Source organism: Heterodontus francisci, chromosome 6 (genome assembly GCF_036365525.1).
Source record: "Heterodontus francisci isolate sHetFra1 chromosome 6, sHetFra1.hap1, whole genome shotgun sequence".
NCBI lineage: Eukaryota > Metazoa > Chordata > Chondrichthyes > Heterodontiformes > Heterodontidae > Heterodontus > Heterodontus francisci.
The window spans coordinates 115,342,098-115,362,253 of NC_090376.1; the positions used below are offsets into that span (position 1 = coordinate 115,342,098).

The 20,156-nt window shown below is 46.3% G+C and overlaps 1 protein-coding gene across 8 annotated transcripts in view; it reads left to right on the forward strand.

The window, feature by feature from the left end:
- The window catches only part of LOC137371482 (nectin-1-like), a 250,457-nt gene that overhangs the window by 23,486 nt on the left and 206,815 nt on the right, over positions 1 to 20,156 (forward strand). The window contains exon 2 of one of the 8 annotated variants that reach the window (XR_010975231.1): positions 4,963 to 5,082. The exons of the other annotated variants lie outside the window; for them this stretch is intronic. The gene's annotated coding sequence lies outside the window, so the exon portion shown is untranslated. The remainder of the gene's footprint in view (positions 1 to 4,962; positions 5,083 to 20,156) is intronic. 8 annotated transcript variants of the gene reach the window in all.

The following is a 20,156-nucleotide window of genomic DNA, read 5'->3' on the forward strand; positions in this document are numbered from 1 at the left end:
TATCATCACCCTCTATAAGAACAAGGGTGACTTCGGTGACTGCAACAACTACCGTGGAATCTCCCTGCTCAGCATAGTGTGGAAAGTCTTCGCTCGCTCGAGTCATTTTAAACAGGCTCCAGAAGCTGGCTGAGCATTTCTACCCTGAGGCAAAGTGCGGCTTTCGCCAGCTACAGGAGAAATGCCGCGAGCAAAAGATGCCCCTCTACGTTGCTTTCGTTGATCTCATCAAAGCCTTTGACCTAGTCAGCAGACGTGGTCTCTTCAGACTACTAGCAAAGATCGGATGCCCACCAGTGCTACTAAGTATCATCACCTCATTCCATGACTATATGAAAGGTACAATTCAGCATAGCTCTGCCTCATCAGACCCCTTTCCCTATCCTGAGTGGCGTGAAACAGGGCTGTGTTCTCGCACCTACACTGTTTGGGATCTTCTTCTCCCTGCTGCTTTCTCATGCGTTCAAGTCTTCAGAAGAAGGAATTTCCTGCTGCACAAAATCAGGTGGTAGTCAATGCCTCTATTTATGATGGCCAGGATCCCATGTGCTTTGCTAATCACACTCTCAATATCTTCTGTCATCTTCAAAGATCTAAGCACATGAACCCCTGATCCTGCTGTTCCTGCACATTCTTTCAAGCTCTCTCCCTATCACATTTTGGCAAAATGCATCACCTCACACTTGTTGGTATTAAGCTCCATCTGCCACTTGTCTGCCAATTCTGCTAGCCTATCTATATCCTGTTGTAGTTGATTGGTATCATCCTCACTGTTTGCCACACCTCCAAGTTTGGTATCATTGGCAAATTTTGAAATGTTATTCTATTCCAATATCCAGTTCATCTATAAATGTCCAAAATAACAGTGGTCCGAGCCACTGACCCTTGGGGAACACTTCCTGAGAAGTGTGAGGTGATGCATTTTGGGAGGACTAACGAGGCAAGGGAGTCTGCAGTGGATGGTAGGACCCTAGGGAGTACAGAGGGTCAGAGGGACCTTGGTTTACTTGCCCATAGATCACTGAAGGCAGCAGCACAGGTAGATAAGGTGGTTAGGAAGGCAAATGGGATAATTGCCTTTATTAGCCGAGGCACAGAATATAAGAGCAGGGAGGTTGTGATGGAGCTGTATAAAATGCTAGTTAGGTCACAGCTGGAGTACTGTGTACAGTTCTGGGCACCCTCTCCTATAGGAAGGAGAGGGTGCAGAGGAGATTCACCAGAATATTGCCTGGGCTGGAGCATTTCAGCTATGAAGAGAGCCTGTATAGGCTAGGGTTGTTTTCCTTACAGCAGAGAAGGCTGAGGGGGGACCTGATTTGAGGTATACAAAATTATGAGGGGCAGAGATCGGGTAGGTAGGAAGAAACTTTTTCCCATAGAGGAGTTGTCAATAACCAGGGGGCACAGATTTAAGGTCAGGGGCAGGAGGTTTAGAGGGGATTTGAGGAAAACTTTTTTCACTCAAAGGGTGGTTTGTATCTGGAACACACTGCCTGAAAGGTTGGTGGAGGCAGAAACCCTCACAACATTTAAGAAGTATTTAGATGAGCACTTGAAATGCCATAGCATACAAGGCTACAGGCCAAGTGCTGGAAAATGGGATTAGAATAGTTGGGTGCTTGATTGCTGGCACAGACACGATGGGCCAAAGGGCCTGTTTCTGTGCTGTATGACACTGTGACTCCCTATTACACTCTTTCTTGAATAAGGGTATCTGTCGTATTTGCCACTCTCCACTCTCCATCATCTGGCAGCTCCCGCATATCTAGGAAAGATTGAAAGATTATGATAAGCCCTTCTGCTATCTCCACTCCCACTTACTTTGTCCCTAATAGGCTCCATCCCATATCTTGCTTCCCACCTTATATAGCGGTAGCAGATTTTTGGCTTTTCTTTTATGTTAACCGCCATTCTATTCTCATATTCTCTCTTTGTCAGCCTTAATTTTCTCTTCACTTCCCTTCTCAACTTATTGTATTTGGCCTAGTTCTCGCTTGAAGAATTCACCTGCCATGCATCATAAACCCTCTTTTTTTTGTCATTATATTCTCTATCTCCCTCATCATCCAAGGAACCCTGCCTATGGTTTCCCGACCTTTCACCCTTGTTGAAATGTTCCTAGGCTGTACCTGAAGTATCTCCTTAAAGATCACCCATTGTTACTGTTTTTCCTGTCAACTTTGGCTCCATTTTGGCTCCATTTTTTACCATGGCTAGATCCCCTGTCATCCCATTGAAGTTTTAGAAGTTGTACTTCAGATTGTTATTAAGCTAAATCTTATGATATAATGATCACTCTTGCCCAAGAGTACCCCCATAGATACTTAGCCCACCTTATTCCCCACAGCACCAGATCCAGCACTGCCTCCTTTCTGGTTGGATCAAGAACATACTAGTCAAGGAATTTCTCCTCTACACATTCAGAAATTCCTCCCCCTCCTTAGCGTTTACTCTAACATCATCCCAATTGATAATTTGGATAATTAAGGTCCCCCAATATCACCACTCTATAGTTCTTGCACATTTCTGTGATTTCTCTCTCTCTCCCTTTCATATATTTTATTCATATAGATATATATCATACCCTTTTTTCCAACTGAACCAAATAGATTCTTTATGTACCTTCTCAAGGATATCCTCTTCCCAACAATACAATGTCTTCCCTGATCAATACAGCCACCCACCTGCCTTTTTACCTTCTCTATCTTTTCTGAATATCTTGAATGTTAAACTTCCAGTCCTCACCATTTTTAAGCCACATTTCCATTAGGCGGTGTTTGCTGACAACACAACCACTTGTTGGCGCTGCACAGGCACATGCGCAAATGCAGCCTGTGCCACTAAAACGTCAGTCTGTGACGTTCAGGCAGCTGCCAGGACTAATGATGGTGCTGCTCAAATAATCACACAAAGCCAAAGTAAACACATGATAGCACACAATGGCTGGAGAGCGCGAGCAGGTCCAAACCTGCCTGCCTCCATCTCTTTCCCACAGACCAGAGCGGCGCAGTGGTTAGCACCGCAGTCTCACAGCTCCAGAGACCCGGGTTCGATTCTGGGTACTGCTTGTGCGGAGTTTGCAAGTTCTCCCTGTGACCACGTGGGTTTTCGCCGGGTGCTCCGGTTTCCTCCCACATGCCAAAGATAGGTAAATTGGCTGTTGTAAATTGCCCCTAGTGTAGGTAGGTGGTAGGGAATATGGGATTACTGTAGGGTTAGTATAAATGGGTGGGTGTTGGTCGGCACAGACTAGGTGGGCCGAAGGGCCCGTTTCAGGGCTGTATCTCTAAATAGAAAAATAAATAAAAAACACCAGTGATCTAGAGGGGATTCCTACGGGGAAGCAGATTATGGCACTAATGCAGCTGTTGTAGGGGGGTGGGGGGAAAGGCTGTATCACAGCAACTGACACAACAGATCCTGAATAACAACATTAATGCAAACATGAAACTAGGTTGAAAGTCCCATGAATAACTGATAAACAATTTCTTGTTGGGTATTTCCTACGAACATTTTGTAAAGACATTGCACAGTGGCGCAGTGTTTAGCACTGCAACCTCACAGCTCCAGCGACCCGGGTTCAATTCTGGGTACTGCCTGTGCGGAGTTTGCAAGTTCTCCCTGTGTCTGTGTGGGTTTTCGCCGGGAGCTCCGGTTTCCTCCCACAGCCAAAGACTTGCAGGTTGATAGGTAAATTGGCCATTAGCAATTACCCCGAGTATAGGTAGGGGAATTGAGGGAAGGTGGGGATGTGGTAGGAATATGGGATTAATGTAGGATTAGTATAAATGGGTGGTTGATGGTTGGCACAGACTCGGTGGGCCGAAGGGCCTGTTTCAGTGCTGTATCTCTAAATAAATAAAAGGTGGTGGTGTGAACTAATTTGGCAAGATTTCAGTAATTCTGAAAAATTCAGTCTAAGTCTGGGGTATTCTATTGAGCATGATGTCAGCATAAGGAGGACAATTTGTTCTATGAAGAGATAGGGAAGGGCGTGAGAACAGGGAAGATATTTCATTGGGAAGCTTCAATCAACCAAATATAAACTGGGAAATCGGGTTGGGGGGAGGGGGAAGAATTTTATGCTGTCCCCCCACCCGGCAGGTTTGGAGACGGGGAGAGCATAAAATCGGGTGGGATGATGGTGGTGGGGGGGATGGTTCCCGCCTCCGCCAAAATGTATGCTGGGTAGGAAGGCTTGTGAACAGCCTTTCCACCCACCGCCAATTGAGGCCCTTAACTGGGCAATTCACCCCCCAATTGAGGGCCTCTTCCCACTGCAGCCGCAATCAGCCTTTCGGCGGGCAGCGCAACATGGAAAACCTTGAGGGCTGCTTCCTTGCTCCGGGGCGTGAAGGTGGGGGGTTCCCTTGTTAAAAGGCATTTAGTGCCTGATGGAGGGATCTGGCGTCGGGAAAGATGGGTAGTGGGGCACCTCTGAGAGCCACTTCCCAGTTCTTGCTGCTCACCCTCCCTACAGTGCCTCCCCCGCGAGACCCTTCCCACCTGATCTACCTGTGGCCTGGGTCTAGCAACGCGCCTTGCCCTCTAGTAGGTGCTCCTTCAGCAGCAGCTACTGCCTCTACAGTGGCGCTGCAGCTCTCCAAGAGTGGGACTTCTGGTGACAGGGTCCTTGATCCTGTGGAAGATCTGCCGCTTTCTATGTAAATGTCTGATTGGCACTAGATTTGGTGGGCCTTCCGGAGAAGATGGGACGCATGGATCTCGGTGTCTCTTTTTTTTCCAGATGCCGAGACCCCCACTGCCAGAATAAACTCCCGGCCCGCAAGTCAAAGTTAGTAAATGTAATATGCTTCACATCAAGGATGTCAGAAATGCTGACCTTAACCTAGTATTCACAGACGAACTAGAAAATCTATAGGAACTGGAAGTGATAACACCCCATGGCGACAGCAATCACAATGATCACGATTAACTTTTTTTTTAATTCATTCACAGTATATGGGCATTGCTGGCCCATTGATTGCCCTTGATTAAGTGACATGCTGGACCAATTCAGAGGGCTGTTAAGTCAACAACATTGTTGTGGGTCTGGACTCGCATATAGCTAGGCTAGAGGTAAGAATGACAGATTTTTTTCCCCAAAGGACATTCTTCGCAACCCATCTGCTTCACTACAATTTGGTAGTTTAATGGTCACCATTACTGATACTAGCTTTTTATTCTAGATTTATTTAATTAATTGAATTTATATTCCCCAGCTGCCATGGCAGAATTTAAACACCTGTGTCTGGATCATTAGTCTACACCTTTGGATTACTCATCCAGTAACAACCACAATGCTACCATTTCCTCATTTTTGGGTTATTGTGATCTGGGAAATAGAAATGCTTAAAACATGGAGACATGTACGTTTATTTTGAAAGGACTAAATCAATGAAATGAGGAAACAGCTAAAGCAAAGAGATTGGATAGCATAGAAGTAAAATTGGAACACTTTTAAAAGTAAGATGTGTGTGTAGGATCAATAGTTTCCCAAAACCAACAAACTGGTGCAGTGGTTAGCACCGCAGCCTCACAGCTCCGGCGACCCGCGTTCGGCTATGTGCGGCATTTGCAAGTTCTCCCTATGACTGGGTGGGTTTCCGCTGGGTGCTCCGGTTTCCTCCCACAGCCAAAGACTTGCAGGTTGATGGGTAAATTGACCATTGTAAATTGCCCCGAGTGTAGGTAGGTGGTAGGAGAATTGAGGGAAGGTGGGGATGTGGTTGGGATTAATGTAGGATTTAGTATAAATGGGCGGTTGATGGTCGGCACAGACTCGGTGGGCCGAAGGGCCTGTTTCAGTGCTGTATCTCTCTATGATTAAACAAACTCTGACCCAAAATGGATCAATTAACAAATTGAATGTGACAGCAAGAGGAAAGATAAAAATCCTCCATTGAGAAAGAATGTTCAACTTTAATTATCTTTTTTACATAAATGAGCTGGCTTCAGATATTCGATGCAAATGATACCAAACAGGTACTCAGCATTGGAGACTGCTGGGAGTGACGACACCTTGAAGGAGTGCAGTCCAGACCATGGCACCAATGGGCACGGGACTAGACAGGAGGGAGCAGCAAAGTGCAGAAATGCATTTATAGGTGACTACATAGTCAGGACAGATAGGCAATGTGGGTAACCGTTATCTTGAGTCCCACGGTTTGTTGCCTCCCTGGTGCCAGGGTAAAGGACGTCACAGAGTGGGTGCAGGATATTTTGCAGGGGGAAGGGAGTGAGTCAGAAGTTGTGGTACACATCAGTACCAACGACATAGGGAGGACAGGTACAGAGATCCAATGGTCAGATTTTCAGGAGTTCGGGAGGAAGTTAGAGTAGGACTTGAAGGTAGTAATCTCTGGATTACTCCCAGTGCCATGCGCTAGTGAGAGTAGAAATAGGAAGATAATGAGGATCAATGTGTGGCTTGAAGCAATGTGCAGGAGAGAGGGCTTCAGATTATTGGTGCATTGGGACCATTTCTGGGGCAGAAGGCACCTATTCAAAAGGAAGGGTTGCATGCCGACAGGACTGGGACCAATATCCTTGTGGGGAGATTCACAAGTGTGGTAGGGGAGGGTTTAAACTAAATTGGCAGGGGAATGGATACCAGCATATAGAAGTAGAAAAGAGGAATAAGGTGTATAATGTGAGAGTGTTACATGGTACTAGAGAAGGGAGCAGTCCGTATTAGATGGGAGTGGACTGACAAGGACTAGAATGAATGCAAAGACAGGATTACAGTGCATGTGCGTAAACGTACTAAGTGTGATGAGTAAGGTTGGTGAACTACAAGCACAAATAGCAGAATGGGAAAATGATGTAGTGGCAATAATGGAAATGGGGCTTTAAAATGGTGAGGACTCGGCACTTAATATGCAAGGATATGAAGTGTTCAGAAAATATAGAGAAGGAAGAAAGTGAGGTGGGCTAACGGTACTGATTAGGGAAGACATTGTTGTGCTGTAAAGGGAGGATATTCTTGACCAGGCAAGGACAAAATCCATTTGGTTAGAGTTGAGAAGCAAAAGGGTATGATCACGCTACTAGGCATATTCTACAGGCCTCCAAATAGTTGGAGAGAGAAATAGAGGAGCAAATCTGCAGGAAAATGAGAGAGATGTGCAAGAACTATAGATTAGTAATAAAAACAAGAAATGCTGGAAATACTCAGGTCTGGCAGCATCTGTGGAGAAAGAAGCAGAGTTAACGTTTCAGGTCAGTGACCCTTCAGAACTAGCAGATACTAGAAAAGTGAAAGGTTTCAAGCAAGTAAAGCAGGGGTGGGGCAAGAGATAACAAAGGAGAAGGTGTAGATAGGAAAGGTCACAGAGAATAACCAACCAGAAGGTCATGGAGCAAAGGCAAACAATATGTTAATGGTGTGTTGAAAGACAAAGCATTAGTACAGATAGGGTGTTAACAGACTGAAAACTGAACAGTCACAAACATGAAAAAAACAGTAGGTAGGCAAACTGAACAAACTAAGATAAAATAAAATAAACACAAAAAAATTTAAAAAGAAAAGATAACTAAAAAAAAAGTAAAATGGGGGGCCCCGTCATGCTCTGAAATTATTGAACACAATGTTCAGTCCGGCAGGCTGTAGTGTGCCTAATGGGTAAGTGAGATTGCGTTGATGTTCACTGGAACACTGCAGCAATCCCAGGACACAAATGTGAGCACGAGAGCAGGGGGGAGTGTTGAAATGGCAAGCAACCGGAAGCTCAGGGTCCTGCTTGCGGACTGAGCGGAGGTGTTCTGCAAAGCGGTCACCCAGTCTGCGTTTGGCCTCCCCAATATAGAGGAGACCACATTGTGAGCAGCGAATACAGTATACTACATTGAAAGAAGTAGAAGTAAATCGCTGCTTCACCTGAGGAGGTAAATGGGCAGGTATTACACCTCCTGCAATTGCAGGGGAAGGTGCCATGGGAAGGGGACGAGGTGGTGGGGGTAATCGAGGAGTTGACCAGGGTTTCGCTGAGGGAACGATCCCTTCGGAATATGACTGGGAGGGAGGGAAAGATGCATTTGGTGGTGGCATCACACTGGAGGTGGCAGAAATGGCGGAGGATGATCCTTAGGATATGGAGGCTGATGGGGTGGAAAGTGAGGACAAGGGGAACCCTGTCGCGGTTCTGGGAGGGAGGGGAAGGGGAGAGGTGCGGGAAATGGGCCGGACACGGTTGAGGGCCCTGTCAACCACAGTGGGGGGGAATCCTTGGTTGAGGGAAAAAGAAGACATATCAGAAATGCTGTCATGGAAGGTAGCATCATCAGAGCAGATGCATCGGAGGCTGAGAACCTGGGTGAATGGAATGGAGTCCTTACAGGAGGCAGGGTTTGAAGAAATGTAGTTGAGGTAGCTGTGGAGGTCCGTGGGCTTATAATGGATATTAGTAGACAACCTATCTCCAGAGATGGAGATAGAGAAGTCGAGGAAGGGACGGGAAATGCCGGAGATGGACCATGTAAAGGTGAGAGAAGGGTGGAAATTAGAAGCAAAGTTGATAAAGTTATCCAGTTCAGGGCGGAAGCAGGAAACGGCACCGATACAGTCATCAATGTACCAGAAAAAGAGTTGGGGGAGGGGGCTTGAGTAGAACTGGAACAAGGAATGTTCAACATATCCCACAAAAAGACAGGCATAACAAGACCCCATGCGAGTACTCATAGCAACACCTTTTACTTGAAGGAAGTGAGTGAACTTCTCCTTCAACTCCAATGTGAGAAGAAGTTCAGTCAGGCAGAGGAGGGTGGTGGTGGATGGGGACTGGTTGGGCCTCTGTTCAAGGATGAAGTGGAGAGCCCTCAAACCGTCCTGGTGGGGGATGGAGGTGTAGAGAGATTGGACGACCCATAGTGAAGAGGAGGCAGTTGGGACCAGGAAGCTGGAAATTGTCAAAATGACGTAGGGCGTCAGAAGAGTCACGGATGTAGGTGGGAAGAGACCGGACCAGCGGGGAAAAGTTAGAGTCAAGATAGAAAGAAATAAGTTCAGTGGGGCAGGAGCCAGCTGACACAATGGGTCTGCCAGGACAGTCCCGTTTGTGGATTTTGGGAAGGAGGTAGAAGCGGGCTGTCCAGGGTTGCAGAACTATGAGGTTGGAAGCTGTAGAGGGAAAATCTCCAGAGGAGATGAGGTCAGTGACAGTCCTGTGGACAGTCGCTTGATGTTTGGTGATGGGGTCATGGTCCAGAGGGAGGTAGGAAGAAGTGTCTGAAAGTTGGCGCTGAACCTCTGCAAGGTAGAGGTCGGTACACCATACAACAACAGCACCACCCTTGTCTGCAGGTTTGATGACCATGTCGGGGTTAGACCTGAGAGAACGGAGTTCAGAGGGGGACAGGTTAGGGGGGGGTGGGGGGGCAGAGAAATTGAGATGACCACTGTCTCGCCAACCGTTTTCAATGAAAAGATCAAGAGCGGGTAAGAGACCAGGGGGAGGGGTCCAGGTAGAGGGAGAAGGCTTAGTATAGATGAGTAATATTGGGGGACTTTAATTGCACAAATATCAATTGGGATAATTCTAGAGTAAAGGCTAAGGGGGAGGAATTTCTGAAATATGTTCAGGAGAATTTCCTTGATTAGTATGTTTTCAGCCCAACTAGAAAGGAGGCATTGCTGGATCTGGTGCTGGGAAATTAGGTGGGCCAAGTGGATCAAGTGTCTGTTGGGGAGCATTTGTGTAAGAGTGACCATAGTATCATAAGGTTCAGATGAGTAATGCTGAAAAGCAAGGAACGCAATAAAGTGGAACATCTATATTAGAAGAGGGTTAATTTCAATGCAATGTGAAGGGTTCTAGTCAGGATGAAATGGAACCAAAGACTGACGGGAAGAACTGTATCAGAACAATGGATTATTTTTAAGGGAGAGTTGCCTCAGGTACAGGCTTGGTACAATCCAACAAGGGCGTAAGGTAAAGGAACCAAAAACAGGGCTGTTTGGATGATGAGGGTGATAAAGATTATGATGAAACAAAAAAAAGAGGGTGTTCAGGTAAATTCTTCAAGTCAGAACCAGGCCATATACAATAAGTTGAGAGGGGAGGTGAAGAGGAAAATAAGACAGGCAAACACAGAATATGCGAATAGAATGGCAGTCAACATACAAGGGAACCCAGAAATCATCTACTGGCATGCAAGTAGTAAGCGGGCATGAATAAGTGGAGTGGGGCCTATTCGGGACAAAGAGGGTGACTATATGCTTAGAGGTGCAGGGCAAGGCTAGAATACTTGATGAGTACTTTGTATCAATGTTCTCTAAAGAAGTGGTATCAGACAAAATATTGGTAGAAGCAGAGAGGGTAGAGGTAATGGATAGAGTGAAAATTGAGGCAGAAAGTACTAAAAAGGCTGGCTATGCTCAGTAGATATGTTACCTGGCTGGGATGGCTTGCATGCCAGGTTGCTAAAGGAAGTGGGGATGGAAATAGCAGAAGTGCTTGCCATAATGTTCCATACTTCCCTGGATACAGGGGAGGTGCCAGAAGATTGGAGAGTGGCAAATGTGTTGCTCTTATTCAAGAAAGGGTATTAGGACAGTCCTAGCAACTATAGGCCATTTAGTTTAACATCAGTGGTGGGTAAGGTTTTAGAAACAATAATTAGGGAATAAATCAACAGACACTTTGAATTAATTAGAGATAGCCAGCATGGATTTGTAAAAGGCAGATCGTGCTTAAGTAATCTAATTGAATTTTTTGATTAAGTAACCGAGAAGGTTGATGAAAGAATGCAGTAGATGTTGTCTATATAGATTTTAAGAAAGTGTTTCATAAGGTCCCTTATAAAAGGCTGATTAACAAAGTTCAGGTGCATGAAATAGGAGATTCAGTGTCCAGTTGGATAAAAAGTTGGCTTAAGGACACAAAACAGCGAGTTATGGTAAATGGTTATTTTTCAGACTGGAGGATGATAGACACTGGTGTTCCTCAAGGGTCAGTGCTGGGACCACTGCTTTTTTTGCTTTATATAAATGACTTGGATCTTGGAACACTGAGTAGAATCTCAAATTTTGCTAATGACGCCAAACTTGTGGCAAACAGTAGGGATGATGCGAACTGCCTGGAACAGGACATAAATAAGCTCGAAGAATGGCCAGACAGGTGGCAGATTTCTGCCAAAATGCATCACCTCATACTTATCAGAGAATTTTAAAATTGAGGTGTTGTTTAACTGGGAGCCAGTGTCGGTCAGCAAGCACAGGGGTGATGAGTGAATGGGATTTGGCATGAGTTAGGACACAGGCAGTAGAATTTGGATGACCTCAAGTTTACAGGTGGTAGAATGTGGGAGACCAGTCAGGAGTGCATTAGAATAATCAAGCCTGTAAATAACAAAGGCATAGATGAGGGCTTCAGCAACAAAAGAGCTGAGGCAGGGCAGAGTTGAGTGATATTAGAGGTGGAAATAGACGGTCTTAACAATAGCGTGGATAGCATATGTGATTGAAAGCTCATCTCGGGGTCAAATATAACAGTCTGGTTCAGCCTCAGGTAGTTGCCAGAGAGAAGGATGCAGTCGGCGGCATGGCCCTCAGGCAATGGCTTCAGTCTTCTCGATATATAATTGAAGGAAATTTCTGTCCATCCAGTACTGGATGTTGGACAAGCAGTCTGCTAATTGAGACAGTAGAGGAGTTGAGAGGGGTGGGGGTGAGGTAGAGCTGGGTGTCGGCAGCATACATTGTGGAAACTGATGTCATGTTTTCAGATGATGTCACTAAGGGATAGCATGTAAATGAGAAATAAGAGGGGCCAAGGATCGATCCATGGGGGACACCAGAGGTATCTGTGCAGGAATGGGAAGATAAGCCATTGATAATGATTCTCTGGCTACAGTTAATAGATAAGAATGGAACCAGGCGAGTGCAGACCCACCCAGCTGACTGTGGAGAGGTGTTGGAGGAGGAAGGTGTGATCAGCTATTTGAAAAGCTGCAGATTGGTTGAGAAGGATGAAGAGGGATAGTTTTCCTTTGTCGCATTCGCAAAGGGTGTCATTTGTGACTTTAAGAGCCGTTTTGATGCTGTGGCAGAAGCGGAAACCTGATTTGTGGGATTGAAACATGGAGTTCCAGGAAAGATGGGCCAAATTTGGGAGATGACATGTTCAAGGACTTGAAAGGAAAGGGAGGTTGGAGATGGAGCTGGAGTGGTGGGGTGGTGGTGAATACTTTGCAAAGGCTGAGGAGTCACAGGTTAGTTTTTTGAGGAGCGTGATAGATTTGAAGGAGAGAGAGACAGAACCTGACGAGAAAGAACTATTAACAATGTCGGCTAACATGGGAGCCAGGAAGGTAAGTTCAGTGGGAATAGGGTCAGGAGAGCAGGAGGTGGGTCTGATAGACAAGGTGAGCTTGGAGAGGGCATGAGGGGAGACAGGAGAGAAACTAGAGAATGACACAAGTTCAGGGCTAGGGCACGGGGACGCCTTCGAAGAAGTGCGTTAGGGAAAGGGGCAAGAGGCAGAGGCAGCTGATCAGATGGTCTTAATCTTTGAAACAAAGAAATGTATGAGCTGCTCACACTGGTAGGTGTTTGGCGGAAGAGATGGGAGAGGTGTTTAAGAAGATGGTTTGCAATGGAGAAAAGAAGCCAGGGACACCTTTGCGTTCCAGGATGACCCTGGAATAGTAAGTAGTTTTCGCAGACACGAGCAGGACCCCATTGTTCTTTGTGGTTCAGCCAGATCTGGCGGTGAATGGCTAAACCTGTTGAAAGCCATATTCATTCAAGTCTGAGTCCCTTGGACTTCAGGGAGGGGAAGGAGTAATTTACTGACTTCACTTTCCTAAGAATGTTTCATAAAGCAAATCAAGTATTTGATCAGGATGAGTATTAACAACATGATCGATGCTGCAATGCAGTGTTGAAAGCACATGATTTAGTGGTTGGGGAAACAGGTACGAAACCATCATTGACAGTGTCATTATCACTAGATGTGGCCTTTTCTCTTTTTTTCATGCTCCCAACCCATAAACAAAAATGGGAGAGTTCCTCCTAGAACGGAGAAGGTTAAGAGGAGATTTGATAGAGGTGTTTGAAATTATGAAGGGTTTAGGTAGATGAAATAAAAATCAACAGCTTCTAATAGTTGAAGGATCGATACCAGTGGGCACTGATGTCAAGTAATTTGCAAAAGAACCAGAGGTGACATGAGGAAAACCCTTTTTTATGCAGTGAGTAGTCAGCATCTGGAATGCACTATCTGATGAGGTGTGCAGAATCAATAGGAGCTTTTGAAAAGGATTTAGATAAATACTTGAAGGAGACAAAATTGACAGTATGGGAAAGAGCCAGGGGATTGGGCCTAACTGGATTACTCTCCAAAAGAGCTGGCACACACTTGATGGGCAGACTGGTCTCTTCCTGGGCTTTACTATTCAATGATTCTATCTTAAGATTGACTCAGATGAGTATTTACATAAACTAAACAGTAATTTGAGTAATGAGGTTTGTAACAGCTGCTCTCTTATCTGATGGTCGCAGTTGAATTAAGCAAAACTACCGCCTTCAGAATTGCTGCACTGATGTGGTGATGTGTCTGTCATGGATGTGTCGATCATTCCTTCATAGCTCACCCGCATTAAACTCTTCTGACAGTGTTGTGCAGCATGATTCCCCAGTAGGGGACGAGGGACTGACATTAGCAGAACTGTCATGTTGAACACACTGCCAATCAGACAGGAGGGCCCACAATAGGAGGGAGACAGCCTGGACTTCGGAGGAGTTCTAGATCTGCGTCCTCTCACCACTGCCGAGGAAGAGGTATTGGAACAGGCAGGCACTGCCACGCAATTTCAGATGTGGAGACAGGAGTTCCTGCATGCATGAGTGAGGATTGGCTTCTGTCGACATGCTCATTAACTTTGGAGACCCACATCACACATCATTGGCATTAGGAGATCTGCACAGCCTAACCCACACATGCTTGTGTTCTCTCATGCAGGTCAACGTGCGCAGGAAGCTGCAGCCACAGGGGGACAGCCATCAACCTCCTGAGGGGGAGGACAACTCCGAGCATGCACTGTCCCATGACTCTCCTGCACCTTCCACCAGCACAGATACTTTCACCTCAGTGGGTAACTGCTTGGCATTTGAATCAGGGTCAGAAGCTGGTGAGAGCACCATATGCGCCTGAATAGCTGACTGATGATGAGACAGTCGAGACCTCTGACAGGACTGTGGGTGGCCTGGCCTATGCTGAGCTCCAGGCTGCTGACGAGCCTCTGGTGTTGACAGCACAGGGCATGCTGGAATTGCAGAGAGGTAAGACAACATCTGGCGGAGATGCCAGAGGTTATGCACAGCCATGAGTGGACGATAGTGGAGTCCGTCCATGCCATGATTGCTGCCATGTCTCAGGCATATGAGCACATGGTTTCCTCTATCGAAAGGTTGGCGACCCTCATGGAGAGCCAGATCCCATAGCTGCGCGCAGCCCTGCACACCATCACCTTGGCCATGAGCTCAACGCAGCAATGGCAAAGCGAGGGAAGGAACAGAAGCCTGGAGACATTTCCCGCTCCTGGTCTTTCTCTGGTGAGCAGGGAGGTTCGAGTGAGTCTTAAAAGGGAGGAGGAGAGGCTGCCATCCACACCTGGGGGGCTCTCCTCAGGGCGCTCTGAGTGTGGGACTGGCTCCTCAGCCCCTCCTGAGCACAGCTCCAGCAGCCACCATACCTGTGGAGAGTCCTGCAGGACTTCCTCAGGCAGTCAGGGCCTTCCAGGCCTTGGACAGCCACCAAAGTCGTCACAGGCATAGGGGCAGCCTGATTAGCAGCCCAGCTGCTTTCACAGGAATCACACTGTGTAGGAGCACTTGCAAACATGTTGAGAAGACCACCTAGCCACACTTTGGGTCTCATGGATGTAGCTAATATGTTCTGTAGTGATTAATTAAAAGTTCTTTTATCCAAAACATTAGCCATCATAGCCTGAAAGCTATGTGCCATTATGTCTTAATTGTGAACAGTTGACTTCTCCCTTCCTGCTTAGAGCAATGCCAATGTGACCACAGCCCTCATTAACATGCTAATGTGATGAGAGCCTTCATTAACATCTGGTCTCCCATGGGCAGTAGCGTGCATTGCAGCCGCTCACAAGACGGGGAATATAAATGGAAAGGAGGCGATAGAGTTCATGCATTAAAGTGAGCCTTTATTTGACTCTGTGAATGAGCATCAGGGTGGCTGTCAACGGATCATTATGAGGTTGTCTCTGGCTTCCTTTGTGTGTCGCTTAACCTGTCTGACCTCCTGTCCAGGGTTTTCAACATCCATTGCAGCTTGCAACTCTCCTTCTCTGCATCTTCTACATCAGTGGATGAGTGTCACTCAGGCATGTCCTTGTCATGTAAGGCCTCCCTCCACTCTACAGCACTTGAATGTGCAGAGCACAGCAGACCACCATGATACGTGATACACTTGCTGGGGCATACTGCATGACTCCACCAGATTGATCGAGGCAAAGGAATCTCATCATCAGCCCAACGGCCTGCTCGATGGCCGCTTGAGTGGAGCCATAGCAAGTGTTCTACTTCTCTGCTGCATTGTGAGGGTTCCTCACAGGTGTGAGTAGCCATGTTGTCATTGGGTAGCCCTTGTCGCCAAGAATCCATCCCTGAGGGCAAGCAGGGTCTGAAAAGCTGTGGTACCTGGGACTTTAGAAGTGTGTTGGCATTGTGGCTGCTTCCTGAGAAGTTGGCACACACCAGCAGGAAATACCAGTGGTGGCAGGAGACCCTTAAGTGGCAGTTAATTGGCCACTTAAGGGCTTTGATTGGCCTGGAGTGGGAGGGCTGTTTCTTGCTGCCACCTCCACTCATAAAATTGCAGCGGGGACAGGAAGATCTCGGGAGTGGCACATTTCCCGCCCCCCCCCCACCCCACCCCGTCACCAACCCATTCCTGTGGGGAGATGTAAAATTCCGGCCTAGGAGTATAAATGTTGTGCCTTGTCTGAACTAGTGCGTGCAAGCGTTGTGCCTTAGCGAAACTCTGGCGTGTGATTACAGAAGTGAAATACTGCAGATGCTGGAACTCTGAAATAAAAACAGAAAATTCTGGAAATGTTCAGCAGGTCTGGCAGCATTGCAGAGCGAAACAGTTTTTCAGGTTGATGACCTTTCATCAGAAGGATTTAAAAGGGACTTGACATGATAGACACTGAAGTTTTCCCTGGGTGGGGAATCCAGAATATGAGGGCACCATCTCAGGATAAAGAAATGAGAAATTTCTTCACTCAGGAGGTTGAGAATCTTTGGAATTCTCTATCCCAAAGTGTTGTGGATGCTCCATCTTTCAGTATAATCAGGGCTGAGATTTTGATCTCTGAGAATCAAAGGATATGGGGAGGAGGTGGGATAGTGGAGTCGAGGCAGATGATCCGCCATGATCGTATTGAATGGAGGACGAGGATGGACGGGCTATATGGTCTCCTCCTCCTATTTCTATGTGCTTATGTTCGTATTGCACTGTGTAGTTGGTATCAGGTACACTTGGAATTAATCCTGCTGGCTCAGAACAAACTGGTTTTCCCCAGGAAATGATCCGGATATATCTGGCGCGGTTGACAAATCCTGGGTCACACTGAACGTTGGAAAAAAAAGCCACAGGGGATGAGGTAACCCTAGGGACTGCCACATCCCTGTGCCGAGGAGTTAATGATTGGTGTATAATAGGATTTCTGGTTCACACTAGGAAAGATAAAAGCTGAAGAAGCTCCTCAGGGATGGGGAAGCAAAAGCAAAACAAATTTAAACTTACATTTCTAACTAAATCTGATGAACAGTCATCAACTGGATTTTAATTTGCCTGACCTGCCAGGAGTGGGACATGATGGCAAAGCACTGGGAACTCAAAAATTGGGATTTCCCCTGCATGCTGCATGCACGTGACATCACTTATCAGTTCTCCTGGAAGACAGCCTGGTTGACAGGCTCGGCCTCCAGTTGGACGGGCAGCAGATTGGTGGAGGCCGCAGGTCAAGGTAGAGTCATAGAGTTTTACAGCACAGAAACAGGCCCTTTGGCTCAACGCGCCTACGCTGACCATCAAGCACCCATCCAATCTAATCCCATTTTCTCGCACTTAGCCTGTAACCTTGTATACTATGGCATTTCAAGTGCTCATCTAAATACTTCTTAAATGTTGTGAGGGTTCCTGCCTCTACCACCCCTTCAGGCAGTGTGTTCCAGATTCCAACCACACTCTGGGTGAAAAATTTTTTCCTCAACTACCCTCTAAACCTCCTGCCCCTTACCTTAAATCTATGCCTCCGGTTTATTTTATTTTATTTTTATTTTATTTAGAGATACAGCACTGAAACAGGCCCTTCGGCCCACCGAGTCTGTGCCGACCATCAACCACTCATTTATACTAATCATACACTAATCCCATATTCCTACCACATCCCCATCTTCCCTCTATTCCCCTGCCACCTACCTATACTAGGGGCAATTTATAATGGCCAATTTACCTATCAACCTGCAAGTCTTTGGCTGTGGGAGGAAACCGGAGGATCTGGCGGAAACCCACATGGTCACAGGGAGAACTTGCAAACTCCGCCCAGGCAGTACCTAGAATTGAACCCGGATCGCTGGAGCTGTGAGGCTGCGGTACTGTGGTTATTGACCCCTCCGTAAGGGAAAAAGTTTCTTCCTGTCTATTCCATCAATGCCCCTCATAATTTTGTCTGCCTCAATCAGGTCTCCCCCTCTACCTTCTCCCCTCCAAGAAAAACAACCCTAGCCTTTTCAGTCTCTCTTCGTAGCTGAAATACTCCAGCCCAGACAACATCCTGGTGAATCTCCTCTGCATCCTCTCCAGTACAATCACATCCTTCCTATAGTGTGGTGACCAGAACTATACACTGTACTCCAGCTGTGGCCTAACCAGCGTTTTATACAACTCCAACATAACCTCCCTGCTCTTATATTCTGTGCCACGGCTATTAAAGGCAAGTATCCCGTAAGCCTTCCTAACCACCTTATCTACCTGTGCTGCTGCCTTCAATGATCTATGAACAAGCACCCCAAGGTCCCTCTGTCCTACCATCCATTGTATATTCCCTTGCCTTGATAGTCCTGCCAAAGTGCATCACCTGACACTTCTCAGGATTAAATTCCATCTGCCGCTGCTGCGCCCATCTTATCAGCCCAACTATATCGTCCTGTTAGCTAAGGCTTTCCTCCTCACTATTTACGACTTCACCGATGACACGAAAATTGGTGGTCTTACTGATCATACCTCCTATATTCACGTCTAAATCATTAATGTACACTGCAAATAGTAAGTGTCCCAGCACCGATCCCTGTGGTACACCACTGGTCACAGACCTCCATTTGCAAAAACAACCCTCGACCATCACCCTCTGCCTCCTTCCGCTAAGCCAATTTTGGATCCAATTTGCCAAATTGCCCTGGATCCCATGGGCTGTTACCTTCTTAACCAATCTCCCATGTTGGACCTTATCAAAAGCCTTACTGAAGTCCATATAAACTACATCAACTGCTTTACCCTCATCTACTCATCTAGTCACCTCCTCGAAAAATTCAATCAAATTTGTTACAGGCACGATCTCCTCCTGACAAAGTCATGCTGACTATCCCTGATTAATCCTTGTACCTCCAACTGGAGATTAATCCTGTCTCTCAGAATTTTTTCCAATAATTTCGCGAGCACTGCTGTTAGTCTCACTGGCCTGTAATTACCTGGTTTATCCCTGCAACCCTTCTTGAATAATGGTACCACATTCACTGTCCTTCAGTCCTCTGGTACCTCTCCCGTGGCCAGAGAGGGTTTGAAAATTTGTGTCAGAGCCCCTGCTATCTCTTCCCTTGCCTCACATCGCAGCTTGGGGATTTATCCACCTTTTAAGCCTGCTAATACAGCTAATACTTCCTCCTTTTCAATGATAATTTGATCTAGTATATCACAGTCCCTCTCCCTGATCACTACACCTACATCATCCCTCTCCATAGTGAACACAAATGAAAAGTAATCATTCAAAACCTCACCTTTGTCCTCCGGCTCCACACATAGATTGCCTCTTTGATCCCGAAATGGGCCCCACTTTTTCCCTGGTTACCCTCTTGCCCTTAATATACTTATAAAATGCCTTGGGATTTTCCTTATCTTGTCTGCCAATGATTTTTCATGCCCCCGCTTTGCTCGTCTAAATACTTTTTAAAAACCCCCCTACACTTTCTATACTCCTCTGTTTTCAGCGTTCTGAATCTACTATAAGTCTCTTTTTTTCTTATCCAATCCTCTATATCCCTTGACATCCAGGGTTCCCTTGACTTGTTGGTCCTGCTCTTCATCTTTATGGCAACATGTTGGACCTGAACCCTCACTATTTCCTTTCTGAATGACTCCCACTGGTCTGATGTAGACTTTCCTATAAGAAGCTGCTCCCAGTCCACTTTGGCCAGATCCTGTTTTATCATATTGAAATCTGTCTTCCCCCAATTCAGTACTTTTATTTCCGGCCCTTCTATGTCCTTTTCCTTTACTACCTTAAATCTTACAGTGTTATGGTCACTATCCCTGAAATGCTCCCCCACTGCCACTTCTACCACTTGTCCGGCTTCATTCCCTAGGATTAGATCCAGTACCACTCCTCGTCTTGTTGGACTCTGTACATGCTGGCTCAAAAAGCTCTCCTGAATGCACTTGAAGAATTCCGCCCCCTTTAAGCTTTTTGTCCTAATACTATCCCCTCTAATATAGGGGAAGTTGAAATCCCTCGTATTATTGTTCTATTATTTTTGCACCTCTCTGAGATTTGCCTATATTTCTGCTCTTCTATCTCTCCTTGACTGTTTGGAGGCCTGTAGTAAACTCCCAGCCAAGTGATTGCCCCCTTTTTGTTTTTAATTTCTACCCATATGGCCTCATTAGAGGAAGCTTCCAAGATATCATCCCTCCTTACTGCAGTAATTGACTCCTTAATCAACTGTGCAATGCCACCTCCTCATTTACCCCCTCCCCTATCACGTCTGAAGGTTCTATACGCTAGGATATTGAGCTGCCAGTCCTGCCCTTCCCTCAACCATGTCTCAGTGATAGCAATAATATCATATTCCCATGTGTTAATCAATGTCTTCAATTCATCTGCCTTAAGAGTAAGACTCCTTG